We start from the raw sequence: 27,064 nt of genomic DNA, 5'->3' as shown, positions 1-27,064 counted from the left end.
CTCTCACTGGCATGAGTAACAGCAGTAATGAAAGATGGTAGCACAGACTCCAGTACAGACTATTAACTGGAGCATATCTGTGCAGCTGGTTGTGAACAGCCTCTGCTGAAATCCACCTCAGCACACCCTCACTTCAGACACAACTCACGTCCCTTGGACTGCCACAGGGGCTGGGAATGCCTCTCTGCATCTCAGGTGTGCAGGCACACCAAAACCTGCATGTGTGATAGGACTGCACAGCAGAGCTAAATGGGAACCAGGTGAATTTAACTTGAGAGGTTAATCATGCTGGAGAAGAAGCACGCCTGGCACAATTTTAATATACACACCTCTGAAAACCAAATAAAGCGTCAGCTGTGTGACTGCAGAAGCCAAATTAAATGTGCTGTAGACAAGCAGAGTTCAGATGATTTCACTAGGGCTGGATTTGGCTCCGTAGTTGACATCTTGCTTATTTAGCTGATACTTGTTTTGTTACCTATCTGCTCATTTATTTTAATGAAATTAATGCATTTTAATATTCCTTTGAGTGCATTCCAAAAATAGCAATTTGATTAACTCATTCGCTTTTAAAAGTGTAACAATCACAATGAAAAATGTCTGTTAGCTGAGGTATGGTGTAATTGTAAGTAGCATCTTGGGTAGCTATGCCATACCCTTTATCCTTTCAAACAAATTCCTCACATCAATCAAAAGAGCCTCACTTAAAAATGAATGGTGAAATACAGACAACAATCAAGCTGTACACACTGCTTTTCAAGTCGACCAAAAAATATGTACCAGTAATGTGCTGTATCATTACACAATACAGAGTACATTGCTGAGACAGTAGAGTTAGGGCAGGGAAGAATTTAGCCTAAAAGCAGTTCAAAATTATTCCAGAACAGAAACATGTAGCAAACTTGTCCTTCTAGCCAAGCCAGAAAGCATCCTGAGTAGCTTGGGTTTGAAAAGTAAAAAAAAAAACAAACCACCAAAAAACCCCCCAAAAAACCCAAAACAACCCAGTGCTTTCAGTTTCAGCCTTCTTAAAATGATGCTTGGACTGTACGATATTCCACGAATGATTTCCTTCTTCCCCAACTCTTTTCCCAGTTGCAGTAGGTGATCCACCATTTACACTAATTTCTTCCTGAATTTATCGCCTTATAAAAACTGGAATTGCAAAACCTGATTAGTAACAATATTAAGCAAAGGCAATTTTCCCTTTTATTGTATTTAAATGAGGAAAATGAAAGTATTAATGCTAATATTAAGGCTGAACAGAGGCAGTTGCAAAAAAATAATTTCGTTTCGGCCCTGCTGCATGCATCCCTTCACGAACTCCGCTGCGCTAGTTACCTGTGCATTGGCGATGTTGTAACTTGTTATTATAATAGGTGGTGTGAAAAGCAACACAGAAGAGGGAAACTTGTCTCAGGGCTCTGCTGGGACGCTCTGCGGTCACGGAGTAGGTGGTGTGGTGCTGCAGCAGTTTGGGATGCAATGTGTGGGTAACAACTGGTTTTTGGATGAAGAGGCATTTAAACTCAGGCTGCCATGGGTAGTTTAAGCGAGGCCTAGTAGGAACACTTGCAGGCGAGTTAAGTCTCACACGTGAAAATGTCCTCGGAATTTGGTGTGAGCGTTCATGGAGATGTGCAGGATCTGGCTTTGCGAAGCACCCGAGCCCAGGGCAGCGGCTGCGTGTGGCTGCTGCCATGGCCGGGCACAGCGCTGCCAGCCTGCTCGGCGGTCACGGCGGGCCCGGGGCCGCCGCAGGCCCCGGCTCGCTCTGCTCTAGCGCAAACCCTCCCGCTTTCGGGAGCAGCTGCTCGGCCCCCCAGCAGCAGAGGTGGCGGGCGATGGCTCCGCTCCCCGCACCGAGCCGTGCCGGGTCTGCGCCAGCCCCGGGCTCTCCTCGGCGGCGACGCCATTGCGCAGCGCGGTGCCCCGGTGCGGCCCGGGCAGCGCGGCCCGCAGCCCCCCCGGGCACCCCGGCTCCCGGCGGGGCCGTGGGGCGCTGTGCGCCGGGGCTCCCCCGCCTTCCCCTGCAGAGTCTTGCAGGGGATTGGGGGGGCGCGGCGCCGGGCCTGCACGGCAGCAGCGGTGCGGCATCCTCGCTCCTCGCCCGGCCTCCTCTGGCATTCCGGGTGTTTTCTTTTTTGTATTTTCTTTTTTTTTTTTCAATTTACTGATTTTTTTGTGTGTGTGCGGTGCCCGTTCCCCCGCCCCCACCGGCCGCTCGGCACATGGCCTGCTGGCGGCCGGCGGCGCGTGTGTCCCCGCGTCCCCTGGGCGAGGTGTCCCGTCCGCCGCCCGCATCCCAGCCGCGGGGGGCCGGCACCCCCTCCCTCCCCATCCCCCCTCTTCGGCAGTCGCCTTTTTTTGTTGTTGGTTTGGGGTTTTGGTTTTTTTTTTCGTGGTTTTGTTTGTGTTTTTTCCAGGTGGGACGTGGCGGTGACCGGCGAGGCTCGCCCGGCACTGAATGTCACCCTGAAGGTAAAATGAAAGACACGGAGATGAACGCATGCCTGCGCCCCGCGCCCGCCGGCGAGCGGCCGCCACCATCGCGGGGCGGCAGCCCCCGCCGCGCCCCGGATTTCCTGTCCCGGCTTTTCGCTACTGCGCCTTAAAAAAAACAAAAAATCAAAAAAAAATTCCGCATGCGAAAGAAACGTGCACGTACCCGGTAACGAGCCCAGGAAAAACCCGGCCGCTTCCCCCTGCTCCTGCCAAGTTATCATTGGGAACACAGGCAGGCGCCGTGACGTCCCGGGTCAGGCCGAGTGCGGACCGGCGCTACCAAGGCGGCAGGGAGGCGCGGGGACGCCGCCGGGGCCGGGGCCGCGGGCACCGGGGCCGCCGCCGCCCGCCCGCCGCCGCTCTCCGCCCGCCGGGCCGCGCCCGCCGCCGCCGCCGCCCCCCGCGCCCCCCGCGCCGCCGCCGCGGCGCCGCTCGGCCTCCCGCCCGCCGGCGGCTCCCCCCTCGCCGGCGGAGGTCGCGGGAGCCCAGTTAAAGGAGGCGTGTGTAAAGATTTTGCAATGTCCCTGCATGGTGTTGTAGACTTTCCTAGCAAAGAAACCGGCTTCGGCTTCTTTAAAATCCCCGACGACTCACCTGATTAACCTGCCTGCGGTTCTGAGCTGACCAGGTAAAGCGAGCCCCCGCACCCCGCACCCCCCGCTCCCCCGCCAGCTGACATTGCATGGGGGGCATGTTTGTGCTTGGAGATGAGCCGCTGCCAGGAGCGCTCTGCACCCCCACCCCCCCGCCCCATTCCACCTTCAGCCCTCGCCAATTGCACTTGCTCAGAGTCATTCCCCCCAAAAAGATCCAGCTTTGGAAAAAGCCGCACCACAGCACCGGCCACCCGGGGTTCGCCGGCTCTCGCCTCTCGGACAATTATTTAGAAATACTGGCCCGGGTGTGCGTGGGGGGGTGGGGGGAAGAAGGGAAGGAGAATGATTTTTTTGGCCGCTGACAGATCCTACCCCGCAGGTTTTGCGTGTGCGTGTCCCTCCCGCCCGGGGTCAGGAGTGCCGGGAAAGTGACGAGGCTTTAGCCAGCAAGAGTTTAGGGCCGGGGTCCCGGGGTGGCTCCGGCGGCTGCGAGCGGCGCAGGGGCACCGGGCGCTGCCGGCCGGTGCCGGGGCGCGCGTGGCCGTGGCGGCGTGCCCGTGCCGCCCTGCCCCCCGCCGTGCCCCTCGGAGCCCCGGAGTGTCCCGGCTGCGGCGCGGGGCGAGGCCGCCGGGGGGGCCCGTCCTCGTCCCCGTCCCTCCCCCGCCCTCGCTCCTTCGCGGAGCGCTTGTGCGGGCGGCCGGCGGGAGCGGAGCAGGCCCGGGGGGAGCCCTGCCCGCCGGGCGGGGGTCAGGGCGCTGCGCCGCCGGGAGCGGCGGCGTGGCCGCCCCACGCGGGACGCGCTCCGCGCCGGGACCCGCGGGCGGAGGCGCGCACACAAAGGCGGCGGGGCCGAGCGGCCGGGCTCAGGAGGGGCGAAGGAAAGTGTGCAAAGTCCGCGCACTGCCCGCTCCTCCGGCCGCTTGGCCCTCCCAGCGCCGGCCGTGGGGAGGAGGGGGCGTTTGGGGAAGCGGCTGCCTGTGGGGTCTGAGTGTGACCTGGCGGTGAGGAATTTGTTCCCTTTTGTAATTTTTTAAAATTAATTTTATTTTTTATTTTCCCCTGGTCATTAATGCCATGAAGGCATGACTGGTCTGGAGGTACATTTTGAAGTGCTGCAGGGGATGCACTCCGTGTACTGGTCCTAGTTAATATGTTTTTTGTGATCCCAGGGAAGAGAGGACTGCATTTAAGAGATGACTAAATAATGGGGGAGGCAAGTAAAAATGAGTAGAATATAAAGGAGACGAAAATGAAGGTGAATGGTAGTGTGGGAAGGCAGGCACGGAGCAGCTTGGGTTTCTCTTGTGCAATTCTCCCCCTCCCCTATACTGTACCCCTGTCCCACTGCACTCCCACCCCCTGGAATCCTGTCTTTTCATACTATTAAGGATATTCTAACAGTAAACATAACACAACAGAAAAACAGATGACACCCCTCCCTCCCCCCCTTCAACCTATCACTGTCTGTGACCGGGAGGGAAATCCAAGTGCCCTTTATATAAACCCACCAAAGTTTTAGGTATTTATTAGCTACCCTGTTTAGAATACCGCTATAAAACTTGCTCGATACATTTCATTGTTACTTCCTTGTTTTATTTCAGAGGACAAAATGTTCTGGTGTAGCATGCCTACCCTCACTTTCAGAATGGGAGTAGTTTACAATATAACCCACATTAGATTATACGTGGTGCGTGCATTGCATTTCCACTGAAAATAGTCAAAGACTTAGAATGACGAGGCGACTCGTGGTTATGATCTTCCTTGTCTTGGGAGCATCAGCGTAGCTGGGGTTCAGCATGCTGGGGAGGGGTCTCCGTGGTGTGAGGTGTTTCATGTGTGTACAGGAACCTGGCAGGTCTCCTTTTAGAGGACTTTAAAGATGTGCCGGGGGCAGGAGAAGGTAAACATGACATTCAGCGTGCTCATTATCAAAATAAGGAAAACAAATCGATTGCATTAACTGTCTGTGCAGTATCACGGTTACTCCACAGTATTTTGTCAGAAATTAAAAGGTTACCACTAGAGTACCATATCCATATCTCCAGCCTGGCACCACTTATTACTGCAATGGTATTTCAATATTAAGTGATCTCAGAGATATTTCGTCTTTCATTTTGAATCCCGAATTTGAATCAGCATTAGGATGTCAGGGCTGGGAGATAAGGTATAACAAACTAAGTAGACAGCTGAAGGGCTCCTGGTGAAGGTGTTGCTGAGAAGGATATCTTGGGCCGTTCTCAGTAACCTTGTTTACAGGAACATTTCAATTGCAACCTGAATTTCAGCGAGAGGCTGCCTGGACTAATGCCTGCGTGTCTGAAACCCATCATGAGTGTCTTTTGCACTCTAAACCTTCTCTCTGCCTTCCTTGCATAATCGTAAAAACTTTTCTGGAAGGTTAGGATGATTTTCTGATATGAAAATTAAGATGTTTTCCTAAGAGGAACACTGCTCTTTGAACTCATGTGCATTAGCAACAAAGTATTCATGAGGTTTGATTTTTTTTTGGTTCTCTGATGTGTCAGGATCAGTAGTTGCACCAGTCTTTTTAACTCCATGAATATGGCTTTGATTTATTATATTTTAGCCTCGGTGGTTTCAAACGTATCTTGCAGCACACTAAGTCGGTTCAAGTCAGAATGTGAAAAAGAGGCATATAGTAACAAGGAACAGTTTTGTAGTGATCTGCTAATTTTTTGTTTTCTTTTCCTAAAGCTGTTCCAGGAAAATCACGTGAATTTAGCGAGTGGGTGCTAAATGCCAGCAGCCGCATTGATGAAGAAAAATGCTGTTGAAATACTTTGGAATAATAAATAGGATATGTAATGGTCAACCACAAGATAAACATTTTACACGGTGTTTTTATGGCTCTAAATTGGCTGCATTGTAAACCAAGCTCACTACTCTATTAAGACATCAGAGTTTTCAATTATTTAAGATTTTCAGTCAGACCATCTAATACAGTCTTCATCATCCCCATCAGGAAATTATGCATAAGGTTGTAATTCCTTGTTGCTATGTGAAGGCTTTGTTGTGGATGGGGGTTTAATTTTGACTTATCAGGGCAAATATTACAAAGCACACACACAGGAAAAAAAATGATATGGAAATAGCCCCAGCCCTACAAAATGGGGATAGTTACGGCACTGGAATGTACCTAATACAATTTGAGATCCACTCACTAAGAAACCTTGACAGTATCTGCCTTGCAGGTACCGTGCATTTGGAAATACTATATCTCCATTTAAATGCAGATCTTCAGTTTTCTCCAGGGGGCAGTTGGCGAATCTTTCGATTGAACCACCGGTACTAGAAAAACTAACTGAAGATTTACCCATGAACAAGAGACCCTTTCAAGTCTGCTTTTTTGAAATAATGATTATAAAATTTCCTAATATTGCAATTTTATATTGATTTTGAATGCCTTTTCAGAAGTCACAGAGAAGGAATAGTGCCTTTTACTCAAGGTAGGCCAATGTCTGCACGCTTGTTTAGCAATCCTAACAGAAATAACTGCTACAAATAACTTCTTTGTTTTTACATGGGCATTGTGTTTGCATGTGAGTTTTGTCAAATGGACAGAGCAGTCCTTGCTTTGATTTTGACCTAGATTCCTCCTGATTATTCCAACACAGCTAGTACCTGCTTATTTCCCACTGTGAAAATAGGAGAACAACTGTTGATGGTATCTAGCTGGGGCTGCATGGGCAGTAGGCACGCATGTCCAGTTCTCTCCCCTCCTCCTCCTCGGCTTCCTTAGTAATGGATAAAATAGCACTGGGAGCCAAAGAGAGTGCAAGCCTGTATTTCCCCTCCTGCGAATTTTTATTCTTTGAGGGTTTGATTCAAAGAAAATGGTGGGGGGAGAGAAAGGAAAAGAAGTGAATTTATTTCCATCTTCCTATTTGGTGTGTAAATTTTGCACACTTACAGGGATGAACAGAGCCATAAAACATGTCACACATCCACCTTATTGCATATTTGCTGGAAACTCAGTGTTAGCAGGTGCCAATCTTCCTTAGAGGGGCTTGTACCATCTAGTTTCTAGTCCAGCTTTCTGTGTTTGTCAGCTCTTTAGTTTACAGTGTAACCCAAGGATTGAATTCAATGCCCAGGACATGGGGAATGGCAGCTCCCTGTTTGGGATGCAGGCAGCACAAACTACCTGAAGCAGGGCAGACAGTAGGTCCTGATCTTTTCCGTGCTGGGGATGGTCCATACGCTCACTCTGTGCATTCCTGGCTGCTTCTGTCTTCCCACTGTGGGCAAGGTGCTGCCCGGGGATGCTGCCCTTGTGCCTTGCCAGAGCCATGAGACTGTGGACATGCCATCCATGTTATGCTTACCTGTGTAATGGCATGTAACCCGCTGGCCCCAGTACCCCAGAGAAACGTGCACTTCAGCCTCTGCGTGGAGTTCAGGCAATCGGCAAAGTCCAGTCTTACATGCACCAGCGTTAATGGCAGAGCTCCCATTCAGCTTAATTGATATTCCTATAAACATCTAAAGGTTTCTGTTCCTAGTGGAGGCTACAGCTGGGTGGACTTCTTAAAGGGATGTTTTGCATATTGAGGTTGAAAGGGAAGTCTAGCCTGATACATTAACTTATCATCTGTGTCATTCTCTTGACATCATTTGGATTACTACAAGCATAAATGACAGGGAGATTAGGTGCAAGATCTTCACACACACATCCTTTTTTTAGCATGTTGATCAGTGGAGATGTTACTTCTCTGAAAACCTTGTTCTAAGTCAAGTCCAGGCAGGCACAAGCCTGGGCATGCATATACAAGTGGAGCAAGGCCTATCCTTTATAATACATTTTTTTTCCTTTAATATCTAGGCAAGATCTCTTATTATAACTCGACCATTAGGGGAAAGAAAATGGAACTTTTCTCAAACAGCTTTTCTGTTGGGGAATCTAGTGGCAGTTGCTTTGAAGCATGTGTAATTGATTATCATACATTTATTTTAAAAAGGAGACATAACAAGGAATCTAACATGATGTTTTGGAATATATCTTCTCCCCACAATGTTCTTGAGGGAAATGTAAGGTTGCAGGCATCATTTCATGCCCTGTATGTTTTTGAACATAAATCAAAGAAATTGTTGGAGAGTTATAGATGTTCATAGCAACTGTAGCTATAATAAACACATGCAGTATATATTTTCCAAGCTATTTTGTATGGGTGAAAAGCTGAAGCTGGCGTTTTGTACGAACAATTCAACTTAATCACTGAAAATTTATTTCCTAGTTAGGGTGGTTTACCAGTGTACCATGAAGTTGTACACCTTCGTTTAAGTTCATCTGGTTATGAAGGCTCAGTTAAAATTGGAAAAGAATTTAAATTGGATCTAGGTGCCTTGAATGAATTATTCCCAACGTCAAATTCATTGTGATGCCTCCATGGTCAGATTTACATCTATATTATCACCTATATTGGTTTCAACGTGTGCTGGATATTTTAGAGAGCAAATAAAAGATAAGAACAGTGTGAAAACCCAAACAATTTTAATTGTACTCATAGCACAAAATGTGAGTATGTTTAATACAATGGGACAGAGAATCTTGAGTGATTGAATAGTGCAGAGCTTCTAATGGGAACAGCAAGTAGCTTGGGCATACACAGTTCCTGATGATTTTATAAGTTTTGGTTTAAAGTCTTGATAGATGACAAGGAAAAAGCAACTACTCTGGAGGAATTTCAATGAGAAGAATATAGCCACTCATTCTGTGATGATGTAGAATGTGTTCCATATGTTGATTAGGATCCATGCGCATTTAAAAGTTAAAAAGAGAGTCCAGTAGTCACAATTATTATGTATATGGATAGACTGAGGAAAGGACACATTTGGGATCTGTGCAGGAATCAGACATGTTTAGATCAATAGTTTCAGACTTAATATTTATGCAAAGTCCTAATCCTAATAAAACAGGTAGGATATGTTTCTTGAAGTCTCTGTGTACTATTGGATTCTAAGATTGATAACTAAAACTGATACTGCTTATTGAAAGTTTTGAGACTAGCTGAAAGTTGGGACACTTTAAAAAGTATCACTGCTTCTGCTGGACTTCTGTTTCATTGCAGTTACCTTCAATTGTTCCTCTTTAATTACAAGAGCCAGAAATCTCTTCTTAAATGAGAAAATGTGTCCTTTATTACTTGGCTGCTGGAAACAAGGTTTTAAAATCTAAAACAAATATTCATGTAAAAACTGAGAATTCACTCTGGTTTAGTGGTTTGTAGTATTCAGCTATAAGTGTCTTCTTGATGGTATGTGTGAATTTTAAGGCCATCATGAATTAAAGAAGCTTTCTAAATTGTTATAAGTGACAGAGGTCAGGAGGACAGGGCATGGCCCATCTTGGACACCTGTGCTAGTTTAGACTTCAGAGGAGCAGGCAGTGGGGTTGGCTTCCAAGGGCCACCCTTCCCCCTTGGGATAGAAGGGATGGAGACGTAAAGCTTCTGACATCATGTAAGCTCAGAGTCAGCCTCCCCTTCATTTCTCTCCTAGCTCTTGCTCCCCATCCTCTCTGAACATATTTTTGTGGTCCTGCCTAAGTAGCCAGACTACTTTACCCTGCCCTCTGAAGGTTGGAAAATAGGCTTTGAATTGTCACCATTTTCCTTGCTGGATACAACGCTGTGAAAACAAAATTCAATGAGAAAATCAGAAAGGAGAGAAGGGAAGTCAGGGTGCTGCAAGTTGAGATGTATCTGGGAAGACTGGGAGGAGAAAGATTTTGCAATTCCATTTTGTCCCACGTTTGGGACCTGTGTATGCTTTTACAAAAGAAGGTAGCTGAAGGAGCTGTGACCCTGGATATGTGTTGACCCAGCTGTGGCAAGGGGCACGGTTATATAGGAGAGGTAAGGAGGAATGGAGTCAAACTCGGAGTGGATGTCCTCCAGCCTTGACAAGTGCCTGTGGGTCTATATGGGGTAGGACTGCTGGATATGGTGGTATTACTGCTCATGCAGCATTCAGAAGTCCCAGCTTTTTTCTGTGCTGACAGTTGGGTATTTAGAGGCTGTTGAGGAGGAAACTTCATTCACTGAAATTCCTTCTTCCACTGGGATTTTTTTTTTACTTGTCTTTGTCTTAAATTAGTGCCTTGAGTTTCACCTAGCAAAAAGAACTTGTTTTACTCTGTGCTCAATTTCCAGAAGAAAAAAAACCCTCTTCTGCTATACTAGAGTCAAAAGGGACCAGGTGGACAAGTGCTGTGGGTGAGTTATTTGCAGTGTGAGCAGTAGGCTGGGCACTGGAGCACAGAGAGCAGGCGGTTCAAGGTCACTCATGACCCTTCCTATGGTACATCTGGGAGCAGGATGCACAGCTGTGAGCTTTAGTCCTTTACTTTTCTCCAGCGTGCAATCCCTTTCTCACAGCTTGAGCAACAGAGGGACAGAAGCTGTGCTTTTGCAACGTGCATTAAATGTGGTGGTGTCAGTTTAGGCACGGAAAGGTGAGGCGATGTGTCGGAGGTGACGCAGGCAGACAGCGAGCCCTGCCTCATAGCCAGGATTTTGAGTCGCTGCCTTGCAGTGTCCCTTGAGGGAGAAGAGCAAGATTAAACCTGCTGATGCCACCACACACTTTCATTTCTCTGGTGTGACACAGTCCAGGGGTGGACAGGATCCTCCTCCCAAAAGAGAGAGACAAATTTGGTAGGAGCGCATGTTCAATCAGTATGGTTACCCTCCTGTAAATGGTGGCTACTTTTAACAAAAATGATTTTGGATGTTTCACTGATCAGATTTTGCTGGTTCTGACTTTTTTTTATTTGAAGAGAGGTGAGGACATGAACAATGAGTGTCTCAGAAAATTGGGCCACAAGCCCTTACGCTTGTTTGTGCTTGTGAATGGCTGTGTGCACGTGTGCAACGTGTGTACACAGACTTGGATGTGGTATATGCACAGGATCTCAATTATTTTGCTGTTTGAATCACAGAGCATGTTGTCTTGATGTACTGTCAGTTTTGGTTTCTGCCCTTTGGAATAAAGTTCAAAATATTAAAGAAATAACACGCAATATACTAGTAGCTAGAATAGTCATAGTGCCTGAGGGGAAAAAAGGGTGGCGATTAATCTGTTTTACAAATACCCAGGAAAAAACCCTCAACTCCTCCTAGCCAAGCCCTGCAATGGTGCACTTTTAAAAGGGATTCTTCTAAATTTTGTTTCTGAGGTTTTCTGGCTATCCTGGAGAGAAAAGTAGGTCCTGTTTGGGAAGCAGCATGCGAGCTCTACAGTCATGCTCTGACTGAGTGCCAGGGGAATGTTTGGTCCCAGTTGCTCTTTGGAGAATCACCCTGGGCTAAATGGTGAAACAACTACATCTGAATTAATTATTGATAATTCCTTAACATCAAATGTGAGGATGTGTTTGGAGTATTGCTTCCCAGTTAGGAGTTGAAATAGTTCTAGCAGATAAATTCTTTTAAAATGTTGCTTTGCTGGTCTTACTAGTTTGATTGGACAGCAGTAAGAACTGCAGGTTCTGCCCATCCCTGGTTTGGTTCTGGAGGGCCAAGGCAGGAGCTAAGGGGACATTAATAGATATTTGGAGCCACACAAAAACTTTGGTCAGAATACAGAACTTTGCAGAATTTGGGGTGCTGTACTCCATGGTTTTAGTCCAACAGGGACCAGGCTCGATCTGACTCTAGATGAAATACTAAATGAAAAGAGCAAGCCACCTCCCCCTCCCCAAATCTTTCCATTTGTACTCTGTATCAGAAAAAAAAAAGCACTGAGAAGTGTGTGACTGATGCAGGGCAGGCTCAGGATTAATTTAGGATAAACAGGATGCCTGTTGCACTTAATTTAGAAATTCTAAGACAGAAAATGCCTTTGACTGCAGCTAACGGCTTCTCATCTGCAAATGCCACAATCAAGACAAAGCAAAAGATATTGTGGCAAATTCTGCAGTTCACAGTCCTGACACAGTCAGAACCTCCTATTACAGTGAGGGAGACTTCTGCTTGTATCACGGCTGCCTGGGATGCAGGATTTCAGAAGGGCACTAATAAAGATAATACAGTAAATATAAAATTTCAAAAGTCCTGCAGGACATACAGCAAACGCCGATGATTTGAACTGGGTGAAGTTGTCAAAGGTTGCATTGCTCTCCAGAGCCTGGCAGTAGCTCCACTGAAATGTGATGCCATTGGTTTTCAGCAAAGGTTTCTTTCTGCAGGGCTGCAAACAGAGATCAGCTGCTACTGTGTATACACAACTAGGGAGCAAATCAAGCAGCACATTTAAGCAGCCTTTTTAACCCTGAGACTTTCCAAGATTTCTTCTTCACGCAGGAAGTTTCCTTTATATTGTCAGCTGTAGCACTTTGCTCATGTAATGAGATCAGAGCTAGGATCACTGCTGCACAGTAGAAAGACTTCCTTAAGACATTTGTCCTTGAAACTGCACCAAACTCTTGGAAGAACCCAGAACCTGTAAGTATGTATGATATAGGCAACAATAGCACAGTGCAAAGCTGCAATCAACCATTATACGATATCCGATTAGCAGAGCAGGAGGGATTTCTTTTTTCGGATGTTATGTTACATTCATTTTCAATTTGTTCTAAGGAAACAAATCAATTCGGGCTTCTGATACAGTGACTTTGCAGTAGATGAGCTAGTAGTAATATGTTTGATTTAACTATTTGTTGCTGTCATGTAGCTTGTGGGACAAATATTGTAGCCATCAAACTGTAAAGAACTTTTCTTATGTTTTTAGGCATTTTTAAAGGATTTGGGGGTCCATCTTGCAAATAAGTTTCTGCTTTGCTCTTTGATTTTGGCAACCCCACCCTACGCCAAACTATAAATAACAAGGCAAACGGAATTAGTCCGTATTGTTCTTAGGTAGCAATAAAATATATTTGTTTGCAGGCTTAATTTAGTCGTTAACAATGTTGTTCTGTTTGGGGTGTTTTTTGTCTTAATTGGATTCTACTCAAGGCTGTCTATTTTGTGTTTTACTATCTTGTCTGTGTCTGTTTAAGTTACTTTGCCGGGACTGCAGTCTGGTTAAACCTGTATTTAAGCACTATTTATATTCCGAGCACATTTCTGGTGAAATAAGTGTTTGAGATTTTTATTTTTTTAAAGCCTTGAACAGTATAGTTGTATTAGCAGCGAGCGCCAGAGGAGGCACAACATGGATGAATGTCAGACATAGACCTCATAACCCAAGTCTTCTCTGTACTGTCTGACCCAAACGTGTCCACTTTGGCAACTGCAACTAATAAATGCCTTGAGCTCCCTTTCAATAAATTTTTCATACTCGGCGATCCCTCTGTTTATCAGATTAATTTCTCCCAGGTTAGCCTGATTGATAGCTGGATTGTGGTTTCTTAAGAGCTTTCTCCATGAAACCCCACTGAAGAGCTGCATTCCATTTAACCAGTGAATGTAAAAACTGGTAACCATGGATTCAGCCACCACTAACTGTCGAGAGCAATGACTTGTTGTAAACAATACAAATGAGCCAGGATAGCAGAAGCAACCAGACATGAAATTATTTTAATAGAAATTACGGTAAAGGTCATGTGATACTGTATTGGCTTGAATTCAGTGTTAAAGGGAAAGTATTTCGGTTTTTCAGGTTTGATTTAAATGCACATCTCCGCTGGCTTCACGTCCGTGTAAGACCTCCAGAAGGGCAAATGAAACAGTTCTTTGGAAAAGCCTCTGCTTAATTGTACATTGTGACTTAGGCCCCGATCCTGAAAGTGTACGAATAGCTACAGCATATGAAAAATCAGTGGGATTATTCCATACTAAAAATTAAGTATGTTTGTAGGATCCAGACCTTTTAAGATAAGTTAATAGAAAAAAAAAACATTCTAAGGAAATTCACTAAAGGTGAACAATGGAAATGCAGGTTTTACTGGTGATGTGTGGTTTGACTGGAGATCTTTGTTCGCTTGTTTCAATAATATGAAAAGAAGTTATATTTATCTCTTTGTTTTTAAACATTATGACTTTTAATTTCTTATCCAATGTGCCTCAAATCCTCTTCCTAATTTATAGCCTCTCTTTTGGAAAACTGGTGTACTATGGTGTCAGCTATTATAACATAGCATGATGATAGGCACATGCAGATCGCATGAGCAGTCGTGTGTCGTGTCTCAGGAATTTCCATCCCTACAAAATCTTTGCTGACTCCCAGCTGTCACATGGCTGTCACTCACAAATTCTAACCATAACCAAATCCTCCTTGCCCGGGCATGCGCTCACCAAACCTCTCCACGTACCCGTAGACACAGGCACCAATGTCCCTGCTTAAGCACTTTCTCTGCATAAATGGGTCTTTCCTCCAAGCCTGCTGCATTCCACTAATGTTTTTCCCTTAATTTTTTTCCTGTGTGCTACTTCCTTGATATGCCTGTCCTTTGTAAGGAGGAACCTGCAGTAGGAATAGTAGTCAGTAAGAAAAGCAAGCAAAATTAACTTGGTGCGTTATTTATATAACATTTCAAATTGGTGTGAATTTAAATTCACAGCTTTCGTGGCCCCCTAAACTTCTTCAAGAAAATTAACCCTATCTGTTCCTTAGACAGAATACTGTCACCTTGCAGTGTACTGACTTATTGTTTTGGGTTATTTATATTTTGTGACATTTATATAATTTGGAAAACTTAGATTGTGAGAGTCCTAGGCTGGAAGTTGGGTTATTTTTATTTTTCTAGGTTATTTCTGTATTTCATACGTGTCACATACATCTATGTTGTTTTGATTTATATATTTTTCAACCAGAAGTATTTCAAACAATTCTCATCAGTCTCTTACAGCTGACCAGTCTCAGCCAAGCACGGGTTGCCACTAAAATGCATAAATAGATTCAGGACAAATTTTGTTTTCCCTATTCTTCTGAGCTGCCTTGCCAGCCAAGGGGGCAATTGTTTATGTGAGTTGAGAAGTTGAGATTTAGTTTATACATAGATTATCAGCAGGCAGAAATAGACTGACTTCTATTGAAAAGATATACTATTGAGAATTAAAGGGAAAGCATTTAAACAGGAATACTTGGGGGGGGGGGAAATGTCAAATTGTAAAATATTTTCTGTTGTTTGACTTTGTCCATGTTAAGAGTGCGTTGGCATCCTCCTGTATACCAGACTTGTCAGTATAATAGCATTTTACCAAAAGGGAGGAGGTGGCTGGACAGGAAAGATACCACCTTGACTTTGCGTCTTTATCCTGGAAAGAATCCAGAACTGAAAGTAAAATGCAGGTGAAAGCACAGTGAGACTCCAGACCAATATCCAAGTAAATCAGGGAAACCACACTGGCCTCCTTACCAAGAGCTGATTACAAAGCATCAGTAATTTCTTCACCCCTTGAAAACCAGGTGGGGGCTTTATCAATCATTGAGCCTGCCAGAGGAAACCACGTTTCAGTCTGGAGGGGATAATGCAGTGTTCAGGAAGGAAGGAGTGCACCATGAATCCATGGACTTCAGTCGCCTGGGATAATGGGCAATTTTCCTCTGCTTAAAGTATCTTTGGCATCTTTACATGTATGTGTGACATACATGTGCTTACTCTACTGTCCTGTATCTTGCATCAAATACTGATTTTGTAATGCAGAATTTGCAGGAGTTAGTGAGTGAGCTGCCAGGACTCCTTGCCCATCTGCAGATGACAAGAAGAACTGGGAAGCAGGTCCCTTTGTTTCTCCCATGGTTTATAAAGGTCAGATTCAGGAGAATATATATATATATATATATATATATAATGGGCAGCTGCAGAAGAAGTTTCATTTGAAGCAGAGCTCTGGGAAGATGTATTTGAATCCCCAAAATGGAGACCTCAGTGTTTCAACCATAGAGGAATCTCAGTGACTGCAGTCAAATGTTGCAGTGCATACCTGGGATCTGGCAGAAACATTTACCATTGAAATGATTAGTAATAATTAATGATACCTGTTTTGTAATAACAGTACTTTAGAATAGTAACATTAAGTTTTATTTTGTTGTTGTAATTCTATTCTACTTTTATGCCAAGATCACTTTTCTCAATAAGATAGTTTGTATATGAAAATATCATATTCCAGTCCTTTCAAATATATTCAAAAGGGGTAAGTACAGGCACCTTTAAAAAATTAAAAATGTATTTGTGATGTAGAGATACAAGGTGTAGGGTTTGTAGGGTAAACTGTTATCCCCATCCAGTCACACTTTACTTCATGGTTGAGACAGCCAACAGCACTGCAGGTAAGTGAGAAATAAATCGGTAACTTTTGCCAGATGGATTCCTGGCTATTAGAAGCTGGACTGAAACTACTTAATTCCATGGAGCATGGCAAACCAGTTGGTCACTGAATAACAGAATATTGTTCTTTGAATTATTAACTCTTTGTAAACATTGCAAAGTGTTTTATAAATTTCTGCTCCTTTCTAGTTGTACCTCTTAGCTGGTGTGGGTGAGGGTTTTTTTTTTTTTTGAGGACTTCTGTAGTTATTTTGCATTTTGAACATTTCCAAATGTGCTTGTTCTCACAAGCTATTGAAGACCCATGATTTATGGGTTACAATGTTCTCCAGGTCAGCATAACTGTCATAGGGTCTAAAGACAGGACTGTGATCTGTATCAGCTGCATTAACTTTCCATTAACTTTCTGTGACTAGAATGCGTCTTTGATTACTCTGCATTATTCCTTTGTACAAAATAAGGTTGTTCTCTGTGTAGTTTAGTTTTAACAGAACCAGACTGTCACTGACCATCAGCTTTTGCATGCATAGACTCTCTCTTTTCTGCCAAGGCTTTAGGCCCAGATCCACAAAAGGATTAGATGCTTTAAGTGGGACTTAAGTGGGATTTAGGCATTGAAAGCCCAAACTGAGATCCTCAATATCCCCACTGAACTGCCACCTAACCTTAGAAGTTGCCTAACCTGTGTGAGTGCCTACGTTTTCAATATCCAGCTTTCCCAGGTGGCCAAAGATCTGCTTTGGATGTTCTCAAGCACTTCCATCCTGACAAGGTTGAGCCTCCCTGCTCCCATCTTTTCCCTCACATCCCAGCAGACTTCAGAAAGTGCAAACTCTTGATGCAAAATGGTGGATTTCTGTGTGTGATTTCTCTCACTTTCTCCAACTGTGTCCTTGAAGGAAAGGACCCTCCAGAAGGTTTCCTTCAGGAGCAGCCTTGGGAACCTTGAAAAAGGTATCAAAACTAAAAAAACTGAGTATCACTGCTTAAAAAAGGAAGTCCTAGAGATGAAGTGGGGCTACAGATGAGTGTGGCCTTGGCCTTTTCCTGCTGGCAGCATTGGATTGTTCTTGCTTGGTGATGGCTGCTCCTGACTTGGGTGGCACAGGAGGCACAGGAGTGACTGTCAGGGCTGAGGTCTCCATGGCACAGGCACAGCAGCTCAAAGCTGGGTACTGCCATGTCAAATTGTTGTGAAAGTGTTGCTCCCAGAGGTTTTCTTGGAGAATCCAGACCCTGGTGTTTCATAACAGCAGTGTTTGGAGGAAGAGCTCTTTTCTGCAAGAAGTCACTTAGGGTTTCACCTGACTGTGATACATGGTGGATATTTTGTTTTGTGAAAGCCATACTTATTGGGGTGTTCCATGTGCACACCCAGAAATAATAACCACTTTTTCAGGGTTTTAGTCTCAAGCATTTCTGGAGCTGTGGCAGGATTGATAGCTGTCTCACTCTGTGGAGGCCAAAGCAAATGTCTTGTTAGTAGCAGAGTAAGTGGTCCTGTGCCATCACTTATTTCTCAGCTGTACTCGTGACATTTCATGTGTTCTCAGCCATGTCTGTTGTTTGTTTAAATCCTGCTCAGTTCCTTGATTTATCAGTTTTCTGTAGACTTTGGTTCGAGTAGTCCCAAATGCTATCCTATTTCAAATAGATGCATCCTTATCAGCAAATAGTCTTTCATCAATATCTTTAACTCTTTCACATAACTCTGCATATGTCCACTTTGACCTTCTCTCCTTTAAAACACTGATTTTTTTTTTTTTTTAATAGGGACAGTATTTAGAAAATCTCTTAGAATTTCTCCTGAATCATTCTGTCTTTTTGTGACAAAGTACCTTTTATCCACATTATTAGCTAGGAATATTTTTCTTTTTCTCTCCTCTTGTTTTTTTTTTTTTTTCCCTGAGAGAATTCTTCTGAGGGAATCCATAGTTTTTTAGTTTGTCAAAGATAACCAGACCGCGTGCAATCTGTGTATTATTTCTTGCTGCTTTTGATTTATGGACCTATGTACAATCCTGAAAACAGAAATTCAGAATGTAGAACATATTTGTATAAAAGTATAGCCTAGAAATTATAAAAGCACAAAAAAGGTATATTTGTAAATTTAGGAACTGCAGTCATGAGAAGCCTATATATAATGAATAACCTTACCATGTAAAAACAAGTGTAGTGTGTGTTCCTTAAAAAGCCTAGAAGTGTTTATATACAGGTAGGTACAATTTGTAAGACTGTCTATGATAGTGACACCCTAATAGCTAAGGATATTATTAATGTATTTTTAAAACTGATACAGGGAGATCTGTTATTTTAATGGAGAGTATATGTTGTAAATTAACCTGTAACTTTCAGTCCTCTCACTTTGTGTTTTCAGGATAGCATGCTTGAATTGTTATACATTTACTTTGGCATTTTAGTGCACCCAAACATTAGTGAGCATTAGTTCATCATACATCATGGACATATGACTATTGTATGGAACCAATTTTAGGTATAGGAAGTTCAGCAAGTATTGTGCCTTGGCGGTTGCCAGATCACTTGCATGCTTGCTAAATCCTATGCACAGTGCTTCCGTTTGCTGGGTTACTCATTGAGCTTTTAATAGTCAACTTAATTTTAGTTAAGGTTCAGTTTAGTGCCTCTTGCAATTAGTGGAAAATATTGCCAGCATTCATCTGGTAAACCATATTACTTATGAAAGGCACACACGGGGTATGTGCGGCGGTAAAAGATAACAGATCGATTCTGGTGGATCCCATTGTGACTGGCCTTTGAGGGTAAATTACAGAACACTTTAATCACTGGGGGTAACCTTGCAGAAAATGGAATCTTGAGTTTGCATGTAGGAGGAGATTTGGTCTCCCTTGCTCACCATTGCTTCCCAACACCGACAGCGCCTCTGTGCGTGGGGTCCTTGGCTGCCTGTCAGATCAGTGCCGGTGAGGTGCTGCCCCTGAGATGGGCTTGGAGCCCTCAGACAAGCAAGGATCCCTATTTTTGGGGCAAGCTTTTGAGCCCTGTCTTGCTTGTTTGCTTTTCCTTTCAGAAAACAACTGAGGTGTCAGAGACAAGCCTGCTCCTTGACTCTTCTAAGGCAGTTCTATGGGCTGTTTATTACGTACAGGTAGAGGACTCCAGGTGAGATATTTTTGTCCTCATATGAAAAGGAGATATGATTTCAACCAGCTTGTTAGTGTCCTGAGAAATGAAATACTGGGGGCAATAACTAAGGAATAACCTGGAAATAAAGGCAAAATAAACCAAGTGCAGCAAGAGAGCGTTTTTTCTTTTTTTGCCAAATGAATAGGTTGAAATGGATGCATCTGTCTGATGTTACTGGAGAATGAAAGCTGTATGTTCCCACAGAATGGACACTACAAGGACAGTTAGAGCAGTGTCTTGCCCTGTCAATGGTGCTTATGTCTGATCTGGGATTTCTCAGATCCATAAATACCCAAAATGCATGTCTCTCACAAAATAAGTAGAAATTGAATAATTTCTAGTCTAATTTCCTTGTGCCAGAGGAGGCACAAGCGCATATACTGTCTTTATCATAATCGTGTCTCTTGCTCAGAAGTAAATGCCAGTTACTTCTGAGTGGAGAGAAATTCAGTAGTGCAGGTCCCAATCCAGTCTATTGGGCTACAAGCCTCTGTCTTGAACCTGTGTTGTGGGTGCAGGGTCCTATTCCAGTTAGAAATTCACTGGTTTAAATAAAGGTAAAAATATTTTTTTGCCTTAGAAACCTAGTGTAGAAAAATGGAGATTGTTGATAGGCCCCTATTGAGTTGGGTGAAGGACAGTGGAGAACTCTGATTTGTGGAAGGATGTAGGTAAGTGGAGATCTTTGCATGTGAGATCAGCTCACTCCCCAGCTGTGTGGAAAAGCATTCAAGATAATGTCTTGGCTTCCCTGAGATCAGTGGGAATCAGTCTGGATGTCACTGTAGGTTCTGCACACTGCAGTCACTGCCAATGACAGGAACCCCAGCAGAATCCTCACCATCGTGTTAGCTTTGATCTTTACAGGAAAGGTGTCACTGCTGGTAATATTGTGGAATAAAAAATTACTGCCAAAGACAGGGGGTTTAAAGCTTTCTGTTTTATATTTTGACCCTGTTACTCTGAGTGATACCAGTGTAGAAATTGAAACATCCTTGGGGCTTTTTGCAAAGGAGGGCAAGAATGTTGTTTGTTTCCCCTTTTTTTCCCAGTTACAGGAAACTGGGGATCAAGGTTTTGGATTCTAATCACAAGAGGCCTTGAAAAAGGAAAATAGCAATATCTAGCTTAGAAGAATATTTGTTTGTTTGTAAAGTTATGTGAACTCTTTGGCAGAAAGGAGCCATAAGAAATTGCTGGCAGTTATTCCTTGGTGACAGAAATCTGTATTTAGGCTTCTGTTAGTCTCCTTTATTTATAACAAAACCTTTGAATATCATTTCCAAGATGCTCAACTATCAGAAACGAAGTGATAATGAGGACAGAGGGTAGGTCATGAGTCTGCAAATAAGTGTGAGATGGTGAGCTTAACCTACCAGGAGAAAGAAAAGTCAGTATAGCAACTGCATGAACACTTCAAAGCATGCACCTAGTTTGCTGCACTAACTCAATTATCCCTGCTATAGATATGTTTGACAAACATATCTATAGCCCAGCTCCTGTTACTTCTCAGTGGGAAATATCAGAAGGCTGCTGTTTGATTGCCAGTTGACTGAATCCTTCCTTCTACCTTCTTACATTAGTCTTTTCAAGGACTTTGCCTACCTCTTTGCTGATCTGGTGAACAGAGACTTACTTCTTTCTGTTTAATGGTAGAAAATATTTAAGATGGAGAATGATGCAGACTGATGGGATGGGTGTAAAATGACTTTTAAGCAAGTCTGATGAGGATTTAGTCCTATTTTAATCAAATACTGCCTGAACCAACCAAAAATAAGCTTTTATCACTCGTGTTGAATCAACCGTATTCTGGTGTCAGCACTATTTCTCAGCAAGCATCTTGCTTCCTCTGTGTAATAGTACAGGGTGTTTTTGAGCATCCCAGTGTTGTCAACTTTCTCCACAAACAGTGTGATGCGAAATGTAAAGAGACAGGAGTACTGCAGCTCTGCCATCACGCAGAAACACGAGCCAGTGCCCTGTTCTTTGACACTAAAACGTGGCCTGCTGTTGGGATTTAATAGGCAAAGACCATGGGGAACTTTTCAGCTTTTTAGTTTTTCTGCTTCTGTAGAGTCTGTTACGCAGGGAGGTGCAGTTTTTAAACGTGGTCATTTTTAATTCCTGTCCCTGGAGTCTGGCTGACAGATTGGGAGTGCGGAGGACAGGAGTGGGCTGAAAAGACAAGCTGAAAACACAGGATGTATACATACATTAAAATGGAGCAAAACAAAAATAAGCTAACTTAGGTGAACACAGATGGGATCTGTTTCAGGGCCACTCTTAACACCTGTTTTAGATGGCCTGTGGTGAAAATCATTAGCTTAAAAAGATGCTATTTATATCTTCCCTGAACTGAGTTTACACAAACACCAACGGTTCTAACTGGAGAGAATGGAGATCAAATTTTGGGAGTATTTTTTCTTTTCTTTGGCTTTTTTTTTTTTTTTTTTTAGATTTGAACAGTAGTATTTTCAGTGTAAACCTTAAAAAAGCCCAACCAAATAAAAAAACTTTGACAAGTGTTTGTTTTGGTATGCCATTTATATTAGCTACGGCTCTTGATCAGAAGCCCACAGGCATTGATATATGCAAAATATAAGTTGTTCAACAAATATTTAAAAATCATCAATGTGGTTTCATAGGTGTAAATCTGAAATCCAACCTCAGCCTTTTCAGGTGTTACTGTGGATTCCCACTTTTGTAGCAAAGACCAGAACTTGTTGACAGAAGCTTTCTGATTTGAGAGTGCAGGTTAACATAGGAATGTTTTATCAACTGACTTTGCTCTCCATGGTGATTTTGACAGGTCACACTGAAAGTAAGGCTTTGAGCTTTCCAAATATTTCTGCTCCATGTTGGCATTTGAATTTTGTTACAAAACGCTCCTTCTGTGATAATTTCTACAAGCTTGTCTCTTTTGGAATAAGGCATTGACTTTTCCCTATTTCTACAAAACTCTTCATGGTTTTATCTTTGTTTCCTCTATCATAATTTTTTTTTCTTGATGATTATTAAACCTACTTTTTCCTTGTATCAAGGCTTTGAGAAGAGGCATTACTGCTTGATAATTGACTACATTCCTACTGTAACTGAAAGGAGGACTGCATCTTGCATGACTTACTGCTTGCACGTGTTGTAGTAGTTAGAGTAACATAGGTGCATGGTAAGCTGTTACTTTTATACACAGAATGTCTGAAACAATGTATTACAAGCAATCAGTGCACAGGAAAATCAGGAAAAACTATTCCTTTAATTCATGTAAGTATCCCTCCATGCCAGCTGCAAGAGAACTGTGCTCATACTTGGAAGTAGTGATGCAGTCTAATGGAAAGAGTGAATGTCTAGGAGTAGCTTCCATTTTGGTTCTTCCCAGTCTGCACAGCTTTGTAAAGTATTTTGAGATTTTTGGATGATAGAAAGAGCTAAATATTATTTAAGCCTGCTTAGTTAGATAGTAGGCTTTAGTCTGTATTATTTTTGGTTTGTGTATTGCACGAATAGAGTGTGCTAGGAGAGTCTTTTGTTTGTGCATACTGCACTTCCCTTTGGCCTCTCTTTTTCTGGCTTAATTTTATTGAGTGGTAAAGAATAGAGTAGTTACTTGAGCAGTGAGGAGGTGCATAAATAGCAAACATATTGAACTGTGAACAAGAACTGGTTTTTTGGATGCCTCTGGAAGAGCAATGGCTCTCTTGGTGTGTTACAGTGGGGAAGTGACAGTGCATGCTGTCCCATGGTTGTCCATGTAGCTGGTACTTCTGCTGGTGTCCAGCAGTCTGCTCCCTAGCCTGTTTTGCTAAAAGGCCACTTATCTAAACAGTGACAGGGGATCCAAGGGCAGCTTCAGAGCCCCATAGATGACACATCTGTGTTTGGGGCTTTAATAGTTTATGTGCAGCTCAAAGTCATAACCTATAGGACAGGACTTCCTAACTTCCACCATCACAGAGGGACTTTTCCTGCTGTGCAATGTCACGGCTGCAGCAGACCTCTTTTCTGTCTGGACTGTGCACAGAAGACCTGTACAGCAGCTCAGGTAGCACGGCCTGCCCATACTCAGTTTGCCCTTCCCTCTGGGATGAGGGCAGCAGGCTGGATTTTTCCATATCGGCATGTAATAGCTCACTTAGTACAAGAAACATGCGATGTAGCTGGAGAACCTTGCTCTGAGTAATCATCTGTAACTGCAAGTGAAGATTTCTAAAAGCAGATCAGTAATCTGGAAAAATTGTATGTATTTGGTTAAAGGAAGTCTCTGAGCCACAAATAGATGGATGTTGGGATGGTAGTCTGGGGAATTGTCACTGCATGCCTGCTCCATGACCTTCACTAAGCATCTGCTGTTTGCCATGGGCCCGGACAAGCCCATCAGCCTAAGTGGCCCCTTGGTTTCACCTGCTGGGGCCATTCCAGGTGCAGCAGGGCACAGCTGACCGTGAATATCTGTGTGTGTGTGCAGGGATGGCTGAGGGGACATTCACTGGGGAGTGTACACCAGCGGGCACATAACTACAGCACATCATAGTCCCTTCTCTGATACTTCGTCTTAATTGCATGCTTTTTTTTCTAATGCTCTTGACTACTTAAAGACCAGCATATTCAACAAGCTCATTTACTCTGTGTTCTTTGTGTGTCTCTTATAGTGAGAACCTAAGCTCCTGCAATTCTAGCCCTGTGTTTGCAATTCAGTGTGTATGGTTACCAGAACGCAATGGATTATTATTATTATTATTATTATTATTATTATTATTATTATTATTATTATTATTATTATTATTATTATTATTATTATTATTGTTTTGTTTAATTAACTTCTTGGTTAAGAGGCTGTAAAAATAAGGCCAGGCTGTGACAAAAAGAGATGGTCTAAAGCTGATGCTAAATAAATAGTCTTTTACCACATCAGAAATGGAGACGGGACCCTTGCAAAGCAGTTTTTAATGTCTGACAAAGGGGGGGATGACACTTCCCTTCAGTGTGGAAAGTGAACGTTGCCTTTGTGAATGGCAGAATATGATGCTATCCTGTGGTACAGTGATTTCACCTGCTCATTTTTAAGGGACTGCCCCACCTCTGATATCTAGGGGCTTCTGTAAAATATTATTTAGGTAATTCCAACACATACTTGTCTCCAAAATATCCTTGTCTAGAGTTTCTACAAAGCCTATAGAGGCTTGATGCATGATGAATTTTTTTTTAATCAAGCACCTGCTTTCTTTGCCTAGCTCAGTTATGCAGCAAGGTTGTTTTTACAGTATTAAGAAGTGAGCAATATATTCCATATGCCACCAAGCTTTGTAAAGAATCCTGCTGATGACAATTTCACAGCTGCTGAGAAATAGGCCAAGCCTTCCCTATAAAGTGACAGTAAGGAAAAGAATATCTGTTCCATTCGTATTGGCCATGCATCCTCCCCAACTTTTTTCCTCTTGAAGGAAAATGTTAGCCCTTCCGAACTATGGAACAACAGATGGTGACAGAAACCAATTTCTACTGCAAAGCCATTTGGTCAGGAAGTATCAAAAAATGTTTTGGAATTGTGAAAATGAATTCTTGGCTGCAGGGCTACCAAGCAGCCTACCAGAAATGAGACATGAAGCAACTGCTTAACAAACCCGAGAGCCTGCTTGGCCCTGAGAGAAATGGCTTTGGTCAAACATTTTGGAAATTAAGAACTTGATATATGTAGGGTCTGGACTTCAGAAGTGTCCTGAGTATTATGGCTGTTATACAGATAGGTTCTTAATTTCTGGTCACTGGTTGCTTGACCAGCTACCAAGAAAGTAGCCTTCAAAATATGCAGAATGACCTCCAGCTGAGACAAGCTTAATATAGCTCCTCCTGGCCTGGTCAGGTGGAACCTTCCCTTTTGGCTCAGCCGATTTGCTGCCCACAGACCATGAAAGTCCCAGGGATCTGCTAACATACAGGGACACAGAATCAGAGCAGAAACAGCTCAGGCCACTCCACTCACAGGTTGTGTTTAGTAGGTTGTGTGTGTCTGCAAGTTGCTGGTTGCAGCAGGTTCCTGTGGCGATTCCTGTACCTGACCAAATGCGTCTCCTTGGAGAGCAGTTTGGGAAAGAGAATTTGTTTATTTTTTGGAAGTGCAACATAGTCCATAGTCTGTCTGTGCCATTAACTCTCTGAAATACACAAAACCATGATTTTTCCCTCAGAATTTCCATAGTGACTCTTAGCCACTCCTATAGAAAATGCCTTGAGAGAGCTCCCCATAGATGTGGAACATAAACTATAGTAGCTGAGCCATCTTGTTTTATCTATTCTGTTATAAACGTATACCAAACTGTACGGTAATGTCATGTCACCAGAAACACAGAGCAGATGGAAGTATCTTTCCACATATTGACTCATGTTACTCTGATAAAAGGAATTTGTTTCTCTCCTTCTGTCAAGCCTGCTAGCCTCTGGCAAGGGATGCAAGCCTCAGTGAGGAGAGCTTTACCAATAATGTTCAAGTGACCATCTGATTAAAATATACTGTCATTGGCCAGTATAGTTAACCTGCACCAACAACTGTTTGGAGCAGCCAGTTCTATTTCTTACGTCTGTGTAAGGTAAATTAAACCAGGTAGTGTTGTTCCAGGTTGAGGAGACCTTGGGGAATTATTAACCCTTGAGGAAGTAGATATTCGGATTTTGTAAGGATCCTTTCAAGGCCGCAATAGTGGACCCTTTGGAGACTATTCCCAATAAAGCAAGTGCCAGGTCTCTGAACTGTACATTGTTGTAGAAAAGTGACACCCCCTGAACATGGGTTGCAAATGCTGTGTATTAGCTACTAAAAATATGATTTGCAAAGCTCCAGGAAAACCCTGATAAATAGAATAACTACAGTTGTGCCGTGAGCATTTGAAAAGCAGATAGCCTCTGTATTTCTGTTTGTGGTGAGTGGTATTTGACTTGATGAGAGCACAGTTCTCAGATGGAAAACACGTGAAGCTGAAGTCAAAAGGGAGTCAGTGTAATCATTAACTGACTCACCTTCTAGATGTGACAAGTAATGAACCATTCTAAACTTGCCTGGAGCTTTCTTTGGGACAATACCCACAGGGGAAACCCTCTTACGCTCAAGTGAAGCATTCTCAAATGGGCCCTCTATTTTCCCCAAATGCCAGCTCTTTTCTGCCTTGTCTCTAACCACCTGAGGACATATAACTGCTGATCTCAGCATCCCAGCCAACATTTGCATCTCGGGGCCCAAGTACAGGATAGGAAAATCCCCAACACAGCCGTTTCTTACAAAAATTGCATATGCTTTTTGTTTGTTTCTTTTTTTTCCTATTAGCCTGCTCCCACAATGGGGAAGTGTTTTAGCTGCCCGTGCAGGGATTTTCATGTTAGCGAACCTCTTTAACCAGCATTTGGCTCTTTCCACTTTCTTCCTTTGATTTGGATGACTGCCTGAAGCACCTGCTAATGGCCTGAAGCGTTGGAGCCGAGATTTGCAGTTTGTGTCCCACGCTCGCTCTGTTTTGTTACCTGCCTTCTGGAGCACCTGCTCCGTGCTCTGGGCTCAAGAGCCTGCTTTCGACCTGCTGAC

General features: G+C 43.5%; 1 protein-coding gene across 10 annotated transcripts in view; it reads left to right on the top strand.

Annotated features, from left to right (window-relative positions):
- The first annotated feature begins 2,980 nt into the window (after nucleotides 1-2,980).
- The window catches only part of ESRRG (estrogen related receptor gamma), a 369,245-nt gene continuing 345,161 nt past the window's right edge, over nucleotides 2,981-27,064 (top strand). For 7 of the 10 annotated variants that reach the window (XM_063391049.1, XM_063391050.1, XM_063391048.1 and 4 more), the window contains exon 1: nucleotides 2,981-3,133. The gene's annotated coding sequence lies outside the window, so the exon portion shown is untranslated. The remainder of the gene's footprint in view (nucleotides 3,134-27,064) is intronic. The other 3 variants (XM_063391046.1, XM_063391044.1, XM_063391053.1) reach the window with 1 other exon arrangement.

This window comes from Prinia subflava, chromosome 2 (assembly GCF_021018805.1).
Source record: "Prinia subflava isolate CZ2003 ecotype Zambia chromosome 2, Cam_Psub_1.2, whole genome shotgun sequence".
In the NCBI taxonomy this organism is placed as follows: Eukaryota; Metazoa; Chordata; class Aves; order Passeriformes; family Cisticolidae; genus Prinia; species Prinia subflava.
Note: the sequence above shows the minus strand (reverse complement) of the source record. Positions and strands in the feature narration are given on the sequence as shown.